Source organism: Physeter macrocephalus, chromosome 2 (genome assembly GCF_002837175.3).
Source record: "Physeter macrocephalus isolate SW-GA chromosome 2, ASM283717v5, whole genome shotgun sequence".
NCBI lineage: Eukaryota > Metazoa > Chordata > Mammalia > Artiodactyla > Physeteridae > Physeter > Physeter macrocephalus.
The window spans coordinates 41,679,820-41,701,640 of record NC_041215.1 but is presented as its reverse complement, the minus strand read 5'-3'; the positions used below and the strand labels follow the sequence as shown (position 1 = coordinate 41,701,640).

The window sequence follows — 21,821 nt, the reverse complement described above, 5'->3', positions numbered from 1 at the left end:
GCTTCCCTGGTGGCGCAGTGGTTGAGAGTCCGCCTGCCGATGCAGGGGACACGGGTTCGTGCCCCGGTCCGGGAAGATCTCACATGCTGCGGAGCAACTAAGCCCGTGTGCCACAACTACTGAGCCTGCGCTCTAGAGCCCGCGAGCCACAACTACTGAGCCCACGTGCTGCAACCACTGAAGCTGGTGCTCCTAGAGCCCGTGCTCTGCAACAAGAGAAGCCACCGAAATGAGAAGCCCACGCACTGCAATGAAGAGTAGCCCCCGCTCACTGCAACTAGAGAAAGCCCGTGTGCAGCAACGAAGACCCAACACAGCCAAAAATAAATAAATAAATTTATTTTTTTTAAAAATCACTTTACAGCTTCTCTTTGGTATATGTGAATTGCCAGCATCACCACTCCTGCAGTTTGGGGCCATTATTAAGTAAAATAAGGGTGACTTGAACACAAGCCCTGCAATATCACAGCTGTTGATCTGAAAACTGAGATGGCTACTATGTGACTAACGGGCAGATACACTGGACAAAGGGCTGATTCACATCTGAGCAGGATGGAGTCCCACATGCTGCAGAGAGGCTGGGCCTGTGAGCCATGGCCGCTGAGCCTGCGCGTCCAGAGCCTGTGCTCCGCAACGGGAGAGGCCACAACAGTGAGAGGCCCGCGTACCACAAAAAAACAAAAAACAAAAAACAGTCCAGGGCTTCCCTGATGGCGCAGTGGTTGCGCGTCCTCCTGCCGATGTAGGGGAACCGGGTTCGCGCCCCGGTCCAGGAAGATCCCACGTGCCGCGGAGCGGCTGGGCCCGTGAGCCATGGCCGCTGAGCCTGCGCGTCCGGAGCCTGTGCTCCGCAACGGGAGAGGCCACAACAGTGAGAGGCCCGCGTACTGCAAAACAACAACAACAACAACAACAAAGTGTACCACAAGAAAAAAACAACAAAAAAAACCAAAACAAACAAAAAAATACAATTCTAACAGTATACTATAATAAAAGTTATGTGAATGTGGTCTCTCAGAATATCTTATTGAAGAAATTTAATGTCTTTTCCTTGTTAACTAAACACCATGCACTGTGGCTGTAAGTTTTGCAGTCTGAGGGGCAACAGCAAAACTAGCACAAATTTCTTTTTTCTTCTTCACAGTTTCACAGAAGATTCGTTTTTACTGTGTATCTTAGCAACCTCATTAAGTTGAGAGCTTTCACCTTTTCATTTAAAGAAATCACTTTAGGGCTTCCCTGGTGGCTCAGTGGTTGAGAATCCGCCTGCCAATGCAGGGGACACAGTTTCGAGCCCTGGTCCGGGAAGATCTCACATGCTGCGGAGCAACTAAGCCCGTGTGCCACAACTACTGAGCCTGCGCTCTAGAGCCCGCGAGCCACAACTACTGAGCCCACGTGCTGCAACCACTGAAGCTGGTGCTCCTAGAGCCCGTGCTCTGCAACAAGAGAAGCCACCGAAATGAGAAGCCCACGCACTGCAATGAAGAGTAGCCCCCGCTCACTGCAACTAGAGAAAGCCCGTGTGCAGCAACGAAGACCCAACACAGCCAAAAATAAATAAATAAATTTATTTTTTTTAAAAATCACTTTACAGCTTCTCTTTGGTATATGTGAATTGCCAGCATCACCACTCCTGCAGTTTGGGGCCATTATTAAGTAAAATAAGGGTGACTTGAACACAAGCCCTGCAATATCACAGCTGTTGATCTGAAAACTGAAATGGCTACTATGTGACTAACGGGCAGATACACTGGACAAAGGGCTGATTCACATCTGAGCAGGATGGAGTGGGATGGTGCAAGATTTCATCACTGCTATTCAGAATGGCGCACAATTTAAAACTTGTGAATTGTTATTTCTGGAATTTTTCATACTGTGGTTGACGGAAGGTAAGTGAAACTGCAGAGGGCAAAACCACCGATAAGGGGAGACTGTATACCCAAGACATTTTATATTGTTACTTTTGGTCCATTGTTCTACCCCATTGGTTTTTCTTTGAATTGTTTCTGTCAATCAAAGCTCTAGGTATCATTTTGGCTTTGTATCATTTGTAAAGTAAATAATTTACAAATTTACAGACTCCTTCAGCAGCCACTATCACGAGACTTTGACAGGAAAAGATACAAAATAAGACTTTAAACACGTAAGTAGTGATAGAAAACCAGGAGAAATAAAGGTTCCAATAAAGCATCGGTTCTCCAAACTGCTTCCAAAGCTGGGGGGATGGGGAGGGGAGGAACATCCTGTTAAGAAATCATGCAGCTATTCAGTTCGTTTTGCAATAATCTTCCTTAAAGAAATGGTGCTCCAAATTAAAAAGGAAAGTTCTATGTGAGAGGACATACAAAGAGAAAGCCCATGAAGATCTTCTGACCTGCAGACAGTGGATCTGTATGTTCACGCACAGGCAGCATTCACCACCCACCACTGAGGAATTCGGTTTATCTGACGATCATTTGTCTAGGTTACCTTTTTTTTGGTAACAGATTTATTGAGCTGTAATTCATATACCATACAATTCATTCTTTCAAAGTGTGCAATTCAAAGGTTTTTAGAATGTCCATAGAGTTGTGCAACTATCACAACAATCAATTTTAGAACATCTCCATCATCCTAAAAAGAAAACCCTTTACTTTTCACCTCCTAGTCCTCCATCCTCCCCCCACCTCCCGCCCCCAGAAAATCAGTAATCCACTTTCTGTCTCCATAGATGTGCCTACTGTGGATGGTTCATATAAGTAGAATCCTATACTACGTGGTCTCTTGTGACTGTCATCTTTCACTTAGCACAATGCTTTCAAGGCTCATCCTTGTTATAACATGTATCAGTACTTCATTCTGTTAGTGGCTTAATATTCCACTGTATGGAGAGATCAGATTTCATCTATTCATCAATTGATGGCTATTGTGAATAAAGCTGCTATATAAACATTCATGTCCAACTTTTTGTATGGACACATGTTTTCATTTCTCTTGGGTTTATATCTAGGTGTAGAATTGCTGGGTCATATGGTAACTCTATGTTTAACACTTGGAAGAACTGTTAAAATGCTGTCTACAGTGGCTGTACCATTGTACATTCCCAACAGTAGTGTATGAAGCTTCTCATTTCTTCATATCTTCACCAACACTTGTTATCATCTGTCTTTTTATTATTATTATTACTGTAGTCATCCTAGTAGGTGTAAAGTGTATCTCACTATGGCTCTGATTTGCATTTCCCTGATGACTAATGATGGTGAGAACCTTTTCATGTACTTATTGGCTATCTGTATTTCTTTGGGGGGAGTTATCTATTCAGATTCTTGGCTTTTTTTTTTTTTTTTTTTGCATTATGCAGGCCTCTCACTGTTGTGGTCTCTCCCGTTGCGGAGCACAGGCTCCGGACGCACAGGCTCAGCGGCCATGGCTCACAGGCCCAGCCGCTCCGCGGCATGTGGGATCTTCCCGGACCGGGGCACGAACCCGCGTCCCCTGCATCGGCAGGCGGACTCTCAACCACTGCGCCACCAGGGAAGCTCTCTTGGCTCATTTTTTAATTGGGTTGCCTTTTTATTACTGAGTTGGAAAGAGGTTTTAACATATTCTAAATTTAAGTCCCTTATCAGATATATGATTTGCAAATATTTTTCCCATGCTGTGGCTATGTTATGAATCTTTTTTTTCCCCCCCAAATTCACTGGTTTTATTTAATTCAACAAACATCTATTGAGCGCCGTCCCAGTGCAGGACATTGTCCTCAGCAAGCAGAGGTTAGAGCCGTGAGTGAGCTCAGGACCCAGGTGAGGACTGGGGCTGACCACTCCCTGATCATAAAACAGAATGGGGTCAGTACAGAAGGGACAGAGAGTGTTGGGGGCCGGTGCCTGTGTGGAGAACAATCCCAGATGAGTCACTGGGGGCCTTCATACAGGCAGCCATCTGTGAAAGAAATAAATTTGTTAAAATATATAAAACTGGTTTCTTGAGAGCAATCAATAGTACCTCCACTGGACAAAATTAATTTGTATTTCTATGAATAAGAATCACTTCCACTGCTATCATTTTTCTATAACTTGCCACATTAGTACAACAGTTCAAAGAAAATGAAAGGCATAGATGACCCAGAAGGGTGCACTGGACCCTAGATAGTATTTTTTGCCTATTTCAGAGTCAACAATTTTCTTGACAGTACTTTAAAAGGTGTCTAATATCAGTCAATCCAATCAGGAGATGGAAATCACACAGTAACATTAACAGGAAAAGCTTAATATAAACAATAGTTCACTACAACCAGGGTTAGGGTAACAAGAGATTGACTAGTAAGCAGTAATACAAGGGATGCTAAAGCATATAGGAAGACCAGCTCTAAGGAACAGCCACTACCCTTGGGACTGAGACAGAGAACCCAAGGAAGAGGCAGCACCCACCCCAGGGGGGAGACCCTAATTGTTGGAGAGGGCACAGCTTTGACTCCCTAGATGGCACAGAAGCCACTGTGGTGCCAGTTGGCCAAATTTTCTAGAAATGCATCCTCTACAGTGCCAAGGAAAGCTGTTCACAGGGAGGTATCTCACTGCAGGCAAGCTGCTATATATCACCAAGACGGTGCTCGGGAAGCTGCTGGCCACCGTGCGCTCTTGGCTGCTACGTGACACGGGAGCCAACACTGGAGAAGACACACACTCTGGAGGAGCCCCCCAGAAAGCACAAAGAATCAGGAGCAAAACCCTTTCCTCCTACAACGTCTCCCCAGTGCCCTCTACTGGCAAAGCTTAACATTGTGCCATCTGCAAAGGAAACAAATTGAAGGGGCCCAGATCCAGTTTTACAGAGCAGGCAAAAGGGACAAATTGGAAGTTGAGAGGCCATAAACCAACAATGGGCACAAGTGGTACAGTCAAATACATTTGAGAAATGCCAGATATATATCCAGAGAAAGACATTTGTGTTGTACCCTCTGGCTGGACAACTTGAGGCAACTTTCACCAAAACTGAAAATGAGGATTCTAATTGGGGCTTTTCTTACCCTAAAATTTGTCAAAGGCTGACCCTGAGTGTTTATACATTTATAGTACTAAGACTCCTCCTCAACTTTCCTATGAATCCTCACCTTCCCCTTCAAAGGAATACCCTCCTTACCTTCCACTTCACTCCTGGTCTTTTCCTACCCTCCTAAACACACACACACACACACACACACACACACACACACACACACACACACACACTCTCACAAACATAATGTTGTCACAACAGTTGTCACAGTCATCTGTGACTCACCCCACACCAATTCTGTACTGTTCTGACTGCTGATTACATTCTGACTGAAACAGTGACTAAGGATATGCCAGTCCTTTCCTCTATGAATCTTTTTTTTCCCCCCAAATTCACTGGTTTTATTTAATTCAACAAACATCTATTGAGCGCCGTCCCAGTGCAGGACATTGTCCTCAGCAAGCAGAGGTTAGAGCCGTGAGTGAGCTCAGGACCCAGGTGAGGACTGGGGCTGACCACTCCCTGATCATAAAACAGAATGGGGTCAGTACAGAAGGGACAGAGAGTGTTGGGGGCCGGTGCCTGTGTGGAGAACAATCCCAGATGAGTCACTGGGGGCCTTCATACAGGCAGCCATCTGTGAAAGGGGTCTCTGAAGTGGTGTGAATGATGGCCTATTGCCAGATCTCTCATTTTCAAGAGACGTCAGAAATCCCTGGTGGTGGTACACATGGGAGTGGACACTGGTCACCCAGGTCCCCTTGGGAGTCCACCCATGGTCTCCTCTGGTTCCTCTGGTTACAGCCCCCATGGAAGCGGACCTGTGGCCACTCTGGGACCCCCGTGGGAGTCTCTTCTGGTTCCCCTGGAGGGGACTCGAGGACCCCCTGGTGCTGGTCCCATGGGAGGGGCCCCGGACCCCCGACGTGGGAACCGGCGAGCACGGGTGCAGCCTGGGCAGCTGCAGGCGGACTGACGGACCCTGGCTGCCCGCCGCCCCGGTCCGCTATGTTATGAATCTTTATCTTCTATGTCAAAACATAATTGTAATACTTATTTGTTCTTTCAAATAAATTTTACTTCTCTAGTTGTCCAGTTATAAAATATTAAAAGTGTTTCTAAATCAAGCAATTCATATCACCATTTTCTATGGTATTTTTTAATATAAGTGGGCATATCTCATGAGCTCCTTAAAGTATTATATTGTTATGATTTTTCTACAGATCAAACCATGACTCTTACAAATATAAAATGAACAGATATCAAAGATTTTACTTAGCTCATTAATTAAAGAGGGAACCAGAAGGATATTACAACAGATTCAAAAGAGATTACAAAGAACACACACAGAACACATCAGGAGTGTTGAAATAAATTTGTTAATATATATAAAACTGGTTTCTTGAGAGCAATCAATAGTACCTCCACTGGACAAAATTAATTTGTATTTCTATGAATAAGAATCACTTCCACTGCTATCATTTTTCTGTAACTTGCCACATTAGTACAACAGTTCAAAGAAAATGAAAGGCATAGATGACCCAGAAGGGTGCACTGGACCCTAGATAGTATTTTTTGCCTATTTCAGAGTCAACAATTTTCTTGACAGTACTTTAAAAGGTGTCTAATATCAGTCAATCCAATCAGGAGATGGAAATCACACAGTAACATTAACAGGAAAAGCTTAATATAAACAATAGTTCACTACAACCAGGGTTAGGGTAACAAGAGATTGACTAGTAAGCAGTAATACAAGGGATGCTAAAGCATATAGGAAGACCAGCTCTAAGGAACAGCCACTACCCTTGGGACTGAGACAGAGAACCCAAGGAAGAGGCAGCACCCACCCCAGGGGGGAGACCCTAATTGTTGGAGAGGGCACAGCTTTGACTCCCTAGATGGCACAGAAGCCACTGTGGTGCCAGTTGGCCAAATTTTCTAGAAATGCATCCTCTACAGTGCCAAGGAAAGCTGTTCACAGGGAGGTATCTCACTGCAGGCAAGCTGCTATATATCACCAAGACGGTGCTCGGGAAGCTGCTGGCCACCGTGCGCTCTTGGCTGCTACGTGACACGGGAGCCAACACTGGAGAAGACACACACTCTGGAGGAGCCCCCCAGAAAGCACAAAGAATCAGGAGCAAAACCCTTTCCTCCTACAACGTCTCCCCAGTGCCCTCTACTGGCAAAGCTTAACATTGTGCCATCTGCAAAGGAAACAAATTGAAGGGGCCCAGATCCAGTTTTACAGAGCAGGCAAAAGGGACAAATTGGAAGTTGAGAGGCCATAAACCAACAATGGGCACAAGTGGTACAGTCAAATACATTTGAGAAATGCCAGATATATATCCAGAGAAAGACATTTGTGTTGTACCCTCTGGCTGGACAACTTGAGGCAACTTTCACCAAAACTGAAAATGAGGATTCTAATTGGGGCTTTTCTTACCCTAAAATTTGTCAAAGGCTGACCCTGAGTGTTTATACATTTATAGTACTAAGACTCCTCCTCAACTTTCCTATGAATCCTCACCTTCCCCTTCAAAGGAATACCCTCCTTACCTTCCACTTCACTCCTGGTCTTTTCCTACCCTCCTAAACACACACACACACACACACACACACACACACACACACACACACACACACACTCTCACAAACATAATGTTGTCACAACAGTTGTCACAGTCATCTGTGACTCACCCCACACCAATTCTGTACTGTTCTGACTGCTGATTACATTCTGACTGAAACAGTGACTAAGAATATGCCAGTCCTTTCCTCTCTTAACATTACTTCCTCCATAAATCCTTCCAATTTTTTGCTAATATTCTTGCTTAGACACCACCATCCTGAGCCTGGTATTTTCTGGGTCCAATTCTTCCCTGCCTTGAGCTTTTAAGCCAGCCTGTGTTTAGTCTCTCTAATGGCTGGCAGGTGAGTGAAAAGCTCCACAACTGGGCCCTAGTCTAGGGAAAAGAAACGTGGCTGATTCTCACCTGTCACACTCCACAGCCACAGGCAACACAACCGTTAGCACCAGACCTCCCACTCCAAAGCCCATGGAACTGACCGAAGAATACAATGCCTCCCACCCCCGATGAACCAGGACAGTCTGAGGCTGTATGAAAGGCTGAAGAAGATCGCAGTTAAAGAGGGATCTAGACTAAGCCAAGGGCCTTCTCAAGGACACCATCTCTGCCAAGCCCACCCCAGGAACCATACGATATAATTCAAAGTAAGTAGGTATGGGTGAGAGTACAGCTTTTCCAGAATCCAGCCGATAAAAAAGCCAGACTAACAATGAGGTTGGTACCAATGTCTTCTGAGAGGTACTATTTTATTGTCTGTTAGGGGCAACATTTGTAGCTCAGAACTTGAGTGCTCATAAATGCTGAACCCTGCAGAGAATGAATATAAAGGTCCTGCCAATACAGCTCCTCTCTCAAACTTACTACTTCAGGTTTTCATTTTGGGTTTCATGGGGAAGCAGCAATTAGGACAGAGAGGTGGAAAGACCATACCCAGAGCTCAATCCAGTAGGAGACTTTTAAACGGTTTTGTTTCACAGACAAGTAGCCATTCCATGGTCAAGTTTCTTACCATTGCAGCCCACGACCCACAAGGAAGAGAGTGTAGACAATGCCCTGGGATAGAGACTCCAGGAGTGTGCCCTGTTAGTAGGAAACGAGATGGGGTGAAGGATAGGGGCCCTGCTTTGTGGTAAAGTGATGGGCCAGAGAGGGCAGAACATCAAAATTACATGCGTTGATAAGGATATACCCTTATTGTTATTTGATGGTAGACTAGAAATCAGGTCAAGGAGTTTTTTTTAAATGACTTAACAGCATTTGGGAAACGGGGATTTCATAGAAAACTCTAAATTTCCGGCATCTCCTGAAAAAAAAAAATGGGACTATCTGGTCACAGTGAACCCTTTCCTGTGAGAGGACCTTGGCAGGAATGAAGTGTTGAGCATGTCCATCCAATATTCCATGGAAACTACGCAGGCTGCTTTACATATCTGCCACCTGCCTAGCATTTTAGTACAGTCATGTACTAAAGGACTACAAGCTCCAAGGAGAGCAGGTCATGTGTTATTTTTCTTCGTAAGCATATTTCAACATAGTGCCAAAGGCACAGTGCCCAGCAACTGTGCCTGCTGGGTGCTAGGCACTAGGTATCAAATACTCTACTTAGACCCTCTGCATACACCACCTCATTCCATTCTTACCCTTTTGAAATATTTGCTCCCCACTTTGCATATGAGGTTCAGAGAATCAGCTAACTGCCCTTCCAAAGCTCACACAGCTAAGAAGCAACTGCAGAATCTCATCCCAAGTTTATGTGATTCCAAACCAGTGTGGAAAAGCAAGTCAGGCTATGGAAAAAGAGTTTTAGTTTAAAAAAAAAAAAAAAAAAAGAGCTTGATAGCAAACACTCTCTGGTTTCCCAAATACAGTTTTTGTTCCACATCTGTCAACAGAAAGTACATATATTATAGGGTCATTGCTTCTCTCTTTTGCAACTCTTAAGAACCTTGCATCAAGAGAGCCAAGCCCTCTCTAACCTTTGGAGATGGTCCGCACTCTGTCTGTGGAGTATGTTTCTCTCAAGGCCCCCCCAACCTTCTGAGATGGTCTACATTCTATGGAATGAGTTCCTCTCAGGGCCTCCCCAGCCTTCGGAGATGGTCCTCATTCTATGGAACATGCTCCTCTCAGGGCCTCTCCAGCCTTCGGAGATGGTCCACAGTCTATGGAATGTGTTTCTCTCAGGGCCTCTCTAGACTTTGGAGATGGTCCACACTCTGTCTGTGGAATGTGTATCTCTCTATATAAACTCACTTTCACTTAAAAATAAAAAAAAGAGAGAGAGAGAAAAAGCCAACATCTACCTCCTATATCTTTCAAATGGGTTATTTCAGCTACAGGGATTAGTGACCATGCTTCATCTAGGCAATTTGGAAGGAAAAGCATTAAGTTTAACATAACATGCCTTCAGTGTGAGATCACAAATACAAAAAGTCATAGTGGGAAGTCATTCCATGTAATAGGAAGCAGGGACTCTTAGCCAAGGGGCAGAGCACAGAACAAGCTCTCAAGGACAAACATTCTCTCTCGGGCTACACATCAGCTGACTGGTAACTGAACAAATGGCTATTTAAGCTACTTGCTTGAAAACACAAAAGGTGCTTCCCATTCACAGTTTGAAGAGGCATCAGGGCAGCTCCCAGAAGAGATCAAATTCTGGCAAAGGTCTAAAAATGACTTTATCATATAGGGTTGTCCACCTATCAATGTATACTGATTTTGGTGACATGCCAGCAGTAGGACAAAAAACTACCCGCTCTTTTCTCTGGTCCCTTATGCAATCACAAGATACACTACGAGACGAAATTACCCTTTTAATGTTTCTCTCCCTGGACCAGACTCCTCAAAGGCAGAACCAGTGTCTTACTGCTCGAATCCTCAGCACCGTCTATGGTGATTGCATACGGTAGGCATGATGGTATCTTCCCATCCCCAGACCTCAAGTAGATAGTCAAAAAGGATTCTTTTTCTGATCCACACATTTGCCTGTTAACACAGCAAGGTGCCAAACTAGATCACATACAGATGTATATCTAAACCACTTTGTATTAGCATTTACCAAAAAGTGAAAGGAAATCAGAACTGAATCTAACCCATGGACAGGCCATGCCCATGACACAATGCCTCAGAGAGACCTGGCTGCTGCTCTTGGAACAGGCTGAGCTTAGAGCTTTGCTCCTTGAACGTTCATGTGCCTATGAATCACCTCGGACTCTGGTTATTCTATAGATTCTGAGTCTGTGGGCCTCAAGAGCCTGCACGTCTTTTTTTTTTAATTGAAGTATAGCTGATGTACAGTGTTGTGTTAATTTCTGCTGTATAGCAAAGTGACTCAGTTATACACATATATGCATTCTTTTTCTCGTTCTTTTCCATTATGGTTTATCCCAGGATACTGAGTATAGTTCCCCGTGCTATACAGTAAGACCCTGCTGTTGATCCGTTCTGTATAAAACAGTTTGCATCTGCTCATCCCAAACTCCCAGTCTATCCCCTCCCACAGCCCTCCTCCCCCTTGGCAACCACAAGTCTATTCTCTATGCCTGTGATTCTGTTCCTGTTTCATAGATAAGTTCATTTGTGTCATATTTTAGATTCCACGTATAAGTGATATCATACGGTATTTTTCTCTTCCTGACTTACTTCACTTAGTATGATAATCTATAGTCGCAAGAGTCTGCACTTCTAATAAGCTCCCAGCTGTTGCCGACACTGCCAGCTTGCGGAGCCCCTCTGAGCAGCAGGGATCTAGAAGCTCCAATGGGGACCGCAACCACCTTGGTTCCTTGCAGCCTATGCCATGCTCTAAGGAGCTGGGCTGATTTGCAGCATAGGATAGCACTGATGTGATGTGCTTTAGATGGGATATTCTTAAGGCAACAACCTTTTCCTTTTATTCCATTCAAGCTCTAGCAATCTATCAGCAGTCAATACTAAGGGGGTAAGAATTAGTACGGGGGGGAAGTAAGTCAGAAAGAGAAAAATAAATATTGTATATTAACGCATATATGTGGAATCTAGAAAAATAGTATAGATGAACTTATTTGCAGAGCAGAAATAGAGATACAGTTATAGAGAACAAACATATAGATACCACAGAGGGGAAGGTGGGGGATGAACTGGGAGATTGGGATTGACATATATACACTACTATGTATAAAATAGATAACTAATGAGAAGCTATTGTATAGCACAGGGAACTCTACTTGGTGCTCTGTGGTGACCTAAATGGGAAGGAAATCCAAAAAAGAGGGGATATATGTATAGGTATGGCTGATTCACTTTGCTGTACAGCAGAAGCTAACACAACAGTGTAAAGCAACTATACTCCGATAAAAAAAAAAGAGAGACAGAATTAGTACACGGGGAAAACTCTCAAAAACAAATAGCAAGTGCCTTCATGACCACCATCCCCTATGTGGCTGTCACAGCCGTGGCTGCCTGGGCTATGCACCTCTGGGTGCCTGATGAGGGCTTAATCCTCTTTAGAAACAGTTTTCTAAATACTCCTGCAGCCTCTATCCTTTTCTTCCAGATCGCACACTATAATTTCCAATCTCTTTAGGCTTTCTAAATAACCTAGGCAGGGGGTCCGAATATTGAGGGGGGCACAGACTCCAAGGGGAATCTGATAAAAGCTATGAACACTCTTTGCCCCGCAAATACACAGACACTAAAGGTTACTTAACATTTAAAGGGTTTCACAGACAGTGCCTGAAGCTATAAAGGGAAGCCTGCTCCCTGTCTTCTGGAAGATGTACTTTAAAGACACAGGGTAACACTTGGAACACTTTGTTTTTAAAATACGAATCCTTTTCAACAAATACTCCATGGGCGATACCAAGTCCCTGCCTCTGGAAACTTACTGCAGATCATAAAACGCCTACAAACAGGTTACATGCCTCATTACAGAGCAAGATGACAAATGAATAAAATCCCAAATTTCAAGACAAAGCCGCAAGCCTAGAAACAATAACCGTGATGGACACTGCTCTGACCCACATTTTCTGAAAAGCACGCAAGAGATGGTGGGACTTGTTCTGTTTATCCACAGAAGAACTGCAGGATGGAGGGGACCAGAGGAGAAGCAGGAGAGGAAAACTAATTAAAAAGCAAATGGGGAAAAAATGAGCTTGGAAAGGGCTCACTGAACTGCTGACAGCCTAGAGTGCGGAGGTGAAAAACAAATGCAAAAGAGATTTGGCAGAATCCAAAAAGAGCAGGATCAGAATGAGAAATGAGGACACAGCCAACTTCCAGCTACAAGTCAGAGAGAGGAGTCAGAGCGACATTTGCGCAGAGGAGGGAAAAAGTTCCCTGGATGAAAGTGGAAAGAACAGAGTGGACTGAAGGAGAGAGAGAGATGAGGAGGAATGTGGACAGACTGCTGCAGCAAATAAAACATGGCAGCATCACACACACACACACATACACACACACGCACGCGCGCGCACACACACACACACTCACACACCCCCAGCGGAGAATCTCACCCAATGCAATCCAATGCCCTCTTAGGAAAAAAGAGGGAGGGGCCAATGAGCAGCCTAAGCCATCACAAATCAGCTTAAAATCACAAACGAAAGCCCACCTGGGGCGTGGAAGGATTTGCAGGCACCTGCAAGAGCACCTCCCACTGCCACATCACAGGCTGTCCGGCTCCTTTCCATTAATGCAGGAAAGGACAAGCCAGAGACACCCTCTTATGCTCCTTTCATCTGAGCCATTGACTGCGGAGACAGGTCATTTCACAGGGGGTAGAGGTGGGGCTGCAGGAAAGAGACAGGCTATGAATGGAGGTGCCTAAGAACATGACTTTGAAACAGAGCCGCTTCTGGAAAGGAAAGTTTCCTGAAATGAGAGCCTGGGGGAGAAGAGGATCCCGTGGCCGACTGTAAAGATGCACAGCACTGCCCACTGCAGCCTGTAGTTTCACGCAGAATAGGAAGTCCCACTGGCCGCTCAAAGGCTTGTGAACTTCTCTGTAGACCTTCCTTCCAACAGGGGTACCTGTGCTGTGCTTGTGTTACCCTCACAAAAAAAGACAACGGACCCGGCAACAGCCCAGTTACGGGGGCAGTGCTGAATGAGTAACTGTGATAAGGCAGCTAGGGACTTCCCTGGCGGTCCAGTGGTTAGGGCTCCGCGCTTCCACTGCAGGCGGCGCGGGTTCGAGCCCTGGTTGGGGAACTAAGATCCTGCAAGCCTAGTAGCGTGGCCAAAAAAAAAAAAAAACGCAGCTAACCAATTAGTGTTTACCCACTGCCAGGCTCCACTTACAGCCCTTTACTTATACAAACTCATTTATTCCTCTCAATCACCCTGTGGGTGGGTGGGGAAGTACCATCCCCACTTTACAGATGAGGAAACAAGTCTGAGAAAGTAACTCGCTTGCCTGAGGTCACACTTCTAATAAGTGGCAGGGGTAGCATTCGAACCGAAGGCCCTTAATAATTTCATCAGTGGTTCCCAAACTCAAACTTTCTCACCTTACTGTGCCCTTAGAGTTTCAGTAATTTTTTCATGATACCCTTCAGCCAAAAGAAGTAACTCAGAAAAGCTCCATTTACCAAAGAGTTAGCGCCAAAGAACTTCATGGCAGTAGTTAAGTGCTGTCTGGCAGAGATAGCTGTTTTCCTCAACATTGCACAATATCCCCATGGTGCCCTCATGACTTTCTCCGGGAATCCCAGGGCCCCTCAGCACACAGTTTGGAATCCACAGAACCACACTTGCCTGCCTTCCTCCTTCTGGTGAGGGAAAGGCATCAGCCTGCAATAATCACACTGTCTGTTCCTTCAAGTGCATGAGTCACTAGAATGAGTCCTTTGGCCGTCAGGAATGGCTGAGCCCCTGAGCCCTCCTGGCAGTGGGGTCCACCTGGCCCACCTGATCTCCTGTCACTTCAACCCAACAGTGACCCAAGCCTTCCAGAAGAAGCTACTAAAGGTCCTGCCACCTGCTTCCCCCACCTTCCCTCCAGACATTTCCTGCTCTCAGTTCCTGGGTGAGTCAGTTCCTATTCTGGGAAACCTCTCCACCCACAGACTTGGTTCACCCCTTCCTTGGAGGTTCCCCCCCCCTTCCCTCCAGACATTTCCTGCTCTCAGTTCCTGGGTGACTCAGTTCCTATTCTGGGAAACCTCTCCACCCACAGACTTGGTTCACCCCTTCCTTGGAGGTCAATGCCCACTTTGCACACAAACTTTGCTGGGCTACTCCACTGGCCGCCTTCATGTGCATCTCCCCCACCCCTTTGGTTATGAACTTCTGCAGGGTGGGCTCATACTTCGCTTATCTTGGTGGCTTCCTCAGCGACTATGCACAGTAAATGGTACAGTCTTTCTTGAGTTTTCATTAAGAATAGAACTAGAGAGCAAAGGATGGCTTAAGGGACCACAAGAAGGATTATGGGATGAATGAATAAAAGAATGAATGTGGTAGATGAATGGCATTGATGGCCCTAATTAATGGTCTCCCTTATCCAGGCACCTTGCAATGAGACTCCACAGCAACTCTCATCAAGACGAGTCTTTATCCTTATCCTTTGAATCTGGACCGAGCCTGCACCTTGCTTTCGCTGATAAATGCGGTGGAAGTCAGGAATGCCAGTTCTGAACCTGAGCCTCAAAAGGCATTCATTGCATGCTTCTGCTTACCCTCTTAGAACCACATAAATAACCTCGGCCAGCCTGCTGCAGGAGGGCAGGCCACGTGGAAGGGAGCCCAGCTGTCCTGAGACAGGCTGGGTCCTGGGACCCTTCGCTGCAGTGCTTGCACCAGGACAAACGTCTCCTCCGGCAACAAAAGACAAAGAACATATAAGGAACTAAAAGTAACTGCGTGCATGCGCAGTTGGGACAAATTATGGACAACAAGATACAAGGACCAAATCACCCAAATGCCGCTGCTGAAGAGCCATGAGCAAAAGCAGGGGGTCAGGAACAAAAGCAGGGTACTGCGCATGCCCCCTGCACACAACACCACCGAAGGGGTGGGCAGACCACCTAAGCCCCGCCTCTAGCCCGACCCCTGGACACACCCCTACCCTCACCGCCTATAAGGGACCAGCTCCGCCCCCCTCCCCCGGGGAGCAAGTGAGCGAGGGAACAGTTACTTGTTTTCTCTCCCGTCTGCTGCAGCAGGGGCCCCAATAAAGCCTTGCCTGAATTTCCTGTCTGGCCTCTGATCAATTTCTATTGATTAAGGAGGCCACGAACGAACGCTGGTCAGTTACAGTCCCAGCTGAGACCATCCTGGACCAGACTCAGCCAGCCAACCCCCCAAACACATGGGAAGCCAGCTAAGAACAGCAGGCTACCCCCTAATGGCATGAGTGAACCCAGCTGAGACCAGAACCACTACCCCACTGACCTGAGACCCAGGAACACTTACCGTAGTAAGCCACTTAAGACTTACTGATTTAGGGCACTAAGTGTTGGTGTAGCTTGTCATGTTGGCGTGGCGACGGCTAACTGCTGACAAATGAACAGTCTAACTTAGGGCAGTAAAGAGTGTCTGTCCTGTGCCATACTGAACACCCAAGTTCTTAAGCAGACTGTGGTCACATGTTAGGAGGCATCTCATGATCTGTTGTAAGGTATTTTTTTGCTGGCCTGCTTGTTTGAGAGAATAAAATGAGAGCTTTATTCATGTGCACTTACAAGTTTCCCAATGTTTCTTACATTTTTATAAAACAGGCTGATTTCATATCAGTCCTTACAGTCACGCTCACATCTGGAGAGAAACCCTGTTGTAAGGGATTTGAATACAATTCTGAACAAAATATTTCTGAACTTTACAAGGGATTTATACTTGAAGTTAGGTGTGGACACATCATCACCCTCATCTGTAACACTCCCTCCTCTGTGCATTTTGATCATCTTTCTTGAGGAAAGAAAGGGGCAGAGGTGGACCAAGATCCCACCTCCTATTCCACCTCCTGGAAGCCAATAATAATAGTAACAGCCAGCAGGCATTCATCACCTGTATAACCCACCCTTGTCACTCACACCACCTGCCTGGAAACCAGCTCCCAGTGAATCTAAACAACCATTTCCAGTGAAGATGTCGAATCCTTTTGAGAAAGAAAAATGTTTTTATGCCTTGCCCTGAGTTATAATTCATTTTTTTTCCTTCGACGTTCCATGTTTTCCCCCCTTCAGTCAACATATTGCCTAGTTATGCACTCAGCATGGAGGAAAACGAAAAAGACGTGTCTTCTGCCCCCAGGGAACTCCAGTCTGATGGACTTAAGAGGCCCTCTTCTCTAAGCAAGAGGTTAGATAAGGGCCCAGCCTTACTCCTTCTGGCTGTAAGTCAGAAATCCACAGCAGGTGGTGAGCCCAGGGCCTGCCATCTAAAATGGGCAAGTCCCAGTAACCACACCTGCCATGGTGATTGTCCCAGGGGTGCTGCAAGAAGCCTGTCATCTCAGCCCCATTTCTGAAATGAAGAACTTTAATTCTTCATTAAAGAGGGTGACTGCTTCTTCAGTGGCAAATGCAGCATCTCTCCATGATGCATTTCCTCTGGAAAGTGGCTTTCGGTTCAGTTTTCAGGTACCCACACCCACTTTCCCTTACACTTTCCCAGGGAACTCTAGCCCAGCAAATTCTCAAGGCCTGCAAACTACAGTTTCACATACGTAAACTGGAGGAGAAATGAGATTGAATAAGATGCTATGACATGAAAATCCAAAGCTTGGCATAGTCCTGAGCAGCTATCGGTGCTCACAAATGATTGCTTTCTTTCCTTGCAGCTACAAAAACCCAGTTGGTACCCTACACACACACACACACACACACACACACACACACACACACACACACTCACTCTCACGCACTCCTTCAGGCCATACTCATCCCCTTCTGCCCAATATAATGTCACATTTGTAATAGCATGAAGTCCTGAAAGTCAGATCCCCAAAACACAGACATTCATTCAACTTTTAGCCAACACCACACTGGGTATGATCAACATGGGGCCCCTGAGGCTCTTACCAACCTCCAGGGACATGTCTCTTACAAGAAAGGATCACAACAACCTCCTGATCAACCCACAGAACAGCTAATGAGAAAACAAGCCACTGGGGTCCTAGCAAACAGCATCCCATTATCCTAATGAAGTCGGTCTTCTACCAAGTCCACAGTGGCTTTATTTTCTGGCAAAGGCATCCCTGTGCTAAGCAAGAGTCCTGTCATGTACAGACGAGGGCTCTGATCTATTCAGCTGGCCCTCAACTGTCAAGTACAAGATGGATGGTGCCTCCCATCTGGAGACCTCACTCCCCGGCTCCCATCTCCCTCATTCCCTGAGCACCCGAGATGGTCCCCAGACAGAGAGCAGTAACGGCAAAAAATAGCAACACAGAAAACGATGCCAAATCTGTCTTCATTAATTACCTTCCTATGCTGGGTGTGAAACTCTCAGGAAAAGAGCTGGAGAATGACTCAGATCACACGCTTACGTAAGGCGACCTGGGTATCTAACATGCTTCACGTACCAGCACTATTTCCTAGTCAATCTTTAATTTCCCTTCAGGATCTTCACGGTACATTCTTTAGATCATGAAATTGCCTCAAAGAACAGAAAAACTTGGACTCCATTCTAGGAAGTAACACAACAGTGTGCTTTCAGGTTGTCAAGGGGTTTTGAGCTACTTCATCTTCATTTTCCTTTGTTGTAATCCTTCCATCCTGGAAGTGTATTGGGTTGCAACAGGGGAATTTCCCACTACAAACCTGAAAATCAAGTTTGGTCTCATTGGACCTGGACATCAACAAGCTTCAGACTTATCCATCTTTTACCCGCTGAGTCCCCTGGGTAGAACTATAAATGCCCAGGGTGAGTACTAATAAATTCAGCTAGACCAAATTAAGCCAGCCTGATTTGGACCTTGTTCCTTTTTTCTGCTGATCTCATGGCAACAGACCAAATGAGGCATTGGTCTCAATGCCAACCGTGCCCAAGATTCCCAGGAAGGCAGAATGTTCCAAGGTCAACCAAACAAATGGTGAGAGCAGAATGGTATGCAGTACAAGACACCGACTTCACAAGCTTCTCCCCTGCAGAACAGCTGAGAGATGGTGGGGTCCATTAGAAAACATCAGCCTCTTCGAAAACTTCATTATGCCTGCCTAAGGTCAGCATCTAAAAACAGTAAAGATTACAAAGTCCATTATAAGCACACAACAAAAGCACATAACCAAGTCCTCTGGAATCAAATATAAAGGATGAGGTTAAAACCACAACATAGTACCAGGACACACCCACCAGAATGGCTAAGGTGAAAAGGACAGGAAATAGTCAGTGAACTGAGGATGTGAGGGAGGGTAGCTCTCACACACTGATGGTAGAAGGTAAATACAAGTTGGTATGACCAGGAAAACTGGCAGTTTTCTCATACAGCTGAGTATGCATACTCCCTGTGACCCAGAAATTCCACTTCTAAGTATATACTCAACTGCAGTGTGGGCCTATGTTCACCAAGAGCCATATACTAGAGTGTTTCCAGAAGCGCCATTCAGAACAGCCCCGAACTGGGAACTATCCAGATGCCCGTCTACGCTAGAACGGACCAATAAATGGCAGCATATCCACACAACGGAAGACTACCGCAATGAGAACAGATGGTCTACAAATATACACAATAACATGAACTTCATAACATCATACTGAGCAAAAGAAGCCAATACAAAAGAGTACACACTCCATGAGTTCATTCACATAGAGTACGCAGAAACAGACCAAAGCAATCAGGGATAGTAAAGGTCAGGACAGTGGTGGGAAGGGTAGTGCGGGTACTGAGGACCAGAAGTGAGCCGAAAGGGTTTCTGAATTGCTGGCAATGTTCTGTTTGCCTGTCTGGCTGGTTAGGGGGCTGTGAGCACTTTGTGCCAATCCATCAAGCTGTACGCTTGTCATGGGTACTTTCCTGCATGCGTATTATATGCCAATAAAAAGTTAAATGGAAATCAAGGGTGCTGGGTTGTTGTTGTTTTTTTAAGACCCAGCTTGCCTCAATGACTCTACCCAATGCTGCTTGGCCGGTAGGTGGAGCTAAGGTTCCTGAGGATGGCCGCTCTGAGAAAGGTACCTACCCTTAGGCGCTAGATGGTTGTATGGCCTAGGGCAAATTCGTTCACCCCACGTGCCTAAGCTTGTTAAAGATTGGACAGAATGCTGACTCACTTTTCCTAGCAGTTCTAATTCTTGAAGATTCTAACGCTGTCCTCACCCACTCCTTCATGAAGTGGATCAGAATCACAAGTGGAAGGTGGCCAGCCTTTAGTGTACTGCCGGAACCGGAGGAAGCACCCGGCACTGACCCTCTTCATCTTCGAATTCAAGATTTCAAAGGACAGAGGCCCAACTCTCACCACCTGAACGTCTTTGATGTTTCCAAAGCCAGCCCAATCCCTGATCAGACAAAATGGCGCCTCACCATCAGGACCACCTATTTATCAACCTGCAGTTTCAACCCGAGAGTCCAATTTGCTGCCAGCCTGTCACTTGCCTCCTTTTCTTTCCTCCAGGAAAATGAGGCGATGAGGTATATACAAAGTCATGCTTTTACCCAAGTCAGCAGCAAAGGCCCTCTGACTGGGCTCTCAACAGCAAATTGGACTCTCGGGTTGAAACTGCAGGTTGATAAATAAAAATTTCCTCCAGGAAAATGAGGCGATGAGGTATATACAAAGTCATGCTTTTACCCAAGTCAGCAGCAAAGGCCCTCTGAAAATAAGGTGCACATATTCAAAAGGCTTGTCCACACGGGGCTCTTCCAAAGAGCAGAACAGATCTCAATGTCAAGGAGAAGACGAGCCAAACATTCTGCACCTGCATCGACTTCCTCAAATCGGGCCTTCCTCGCCCAGTGAGGCTCAGCACTCAGGCTGGTTCATTCACCACCATCGCCGCCCCAGAGACGTGCAAGTCTCGAGGTCTTCCTGACATCCTCCTTCTCCCCAGTTTGATGTATCACAACGGAATAATGAAAGGATTATTTCCGGAGAAGAATGAGAAGACGATGAAGAGGAGGGACAGAATGCAAGTATAGAGGAAATTCAAGTCTTCCCCATGATTTTCCATGTAAAACGAAATCCTTGTTTTGCGGGGGAATTTGGAGATGCTCCATATTTCCAGAGAACTCTGATTTTACATTCTCTCAAAACTGGACGAGAGGAGGCCCAGGAAGCAAGGTGATCATTTTAAGGTGTTTTATGTTGTTGTACAAAGAAGCCAAGCCCATATACAAACCCCCTGACCCCAAAAAAGATGCAAAAGCAAGAGAAGAGGAAGACAAGTGGCTGCTGGTGACAGACAACTGCAGGACAGGCCTTGGTCTTTCCATGCACATGGCCTTCATGCCAATGGAACAGAGACCACCTGGCAACGCTGCTCTCAAGATACTCAGAAAATCTTGGGCTTCCCTGGTGGCACAGTGGTTGCGCGTCCGCCTGCCGATGCAGGGGAACCGGGTTCGCGCCCGGGTCTGGGGGGATCCCGCGTGCCGCGGAGCGGCTGGGCCCGTGAGCCATGGCCGCTGAGCCTGCGCGTCCGGAGCCTGTGCTCCGCGACGGGAGAGGCCGCAGCAGAGGGAGGCCCGCATGCCACAAAAAAAAAAAAAAAGATACTCAGAAAATCTGACACTGATCACAACCGTGGGGCCTTTCCTTACTGATTTGATTTTCTTTATTATTTAATTCTTTCATTTTCCCCAGAGGCTGAAAGTGAGATCAAGTTTTATTAAAACAAAGAATATTGTATAAAAATTTTAAAAAGTTTAAAGCCCAGTCAAGAAAGGTCAAATAGATATAGAGAGTTATGTTTATTACATTTTTGCTTCACTTGGATGTTGAGTTTCATGGTCTGGTGAAGGCCCTGTTTCGACCTTGTTTCCTTAGACATTTCATATAGACATACTGTAAGTTCTTCCTTAGCTTTTATCCCTAAGTGGGACAAAGATGAAGGTTTTGGGGCGGGAGGGTTATATACATCTCTGTGTTATTTATATTGCAAATACTAGTGTAAGAAACTACACTCTTTTGCTTGCTGAGAATATCAGCTTGTCCACTCCCTGGTGGACAGGAATTCTACTTGCAATGTTCCTAAATAGCTAACCAGCCACCCTCTTAGCCGCTAAAGCTAACAGAAGTCTGGCTGATGACTTTATCTCCCTAGGGTGCGAAACGTCCGGGGGAGTCAGCATGGTCTAATACAGTTTTTTTCTGAGTGGGGGACATTTAC

General features: G+C 45.8%; 1 protein-coding gene across 6 annotated transcripts in view; it reads right to left on the bottom strand.

Annotated features, from left to right (window-relative positions):
• The window catches only part of LOC112062645 (alpha-1,6-mannosylglycoprotein 6-beta-N-acetylglucosaminyltransferase A), a 280,334-nt gene that overhangs the window by 156,706 nt on the left and 101,807 nt on the right, over nucleotides 1–21,821 (bottom strand). Inside the window, exon 1 of one of the 6 annotated variants that reach the window (XM_028501647.2) lies at nucleotides 18,314–18,523. The exons of the other annotated variants lie outside the window; for them this stretch is intronic. The gene's annotated coding sequence lies outside the window, so the exon portion shown is untranslated. Of the gene's footprint in view, nucleotides 1–18,313; nucleotides 18,524–21,821 lie in introns of those variants that run through there. 6 annotated transcript variants of the gene reach the window in all.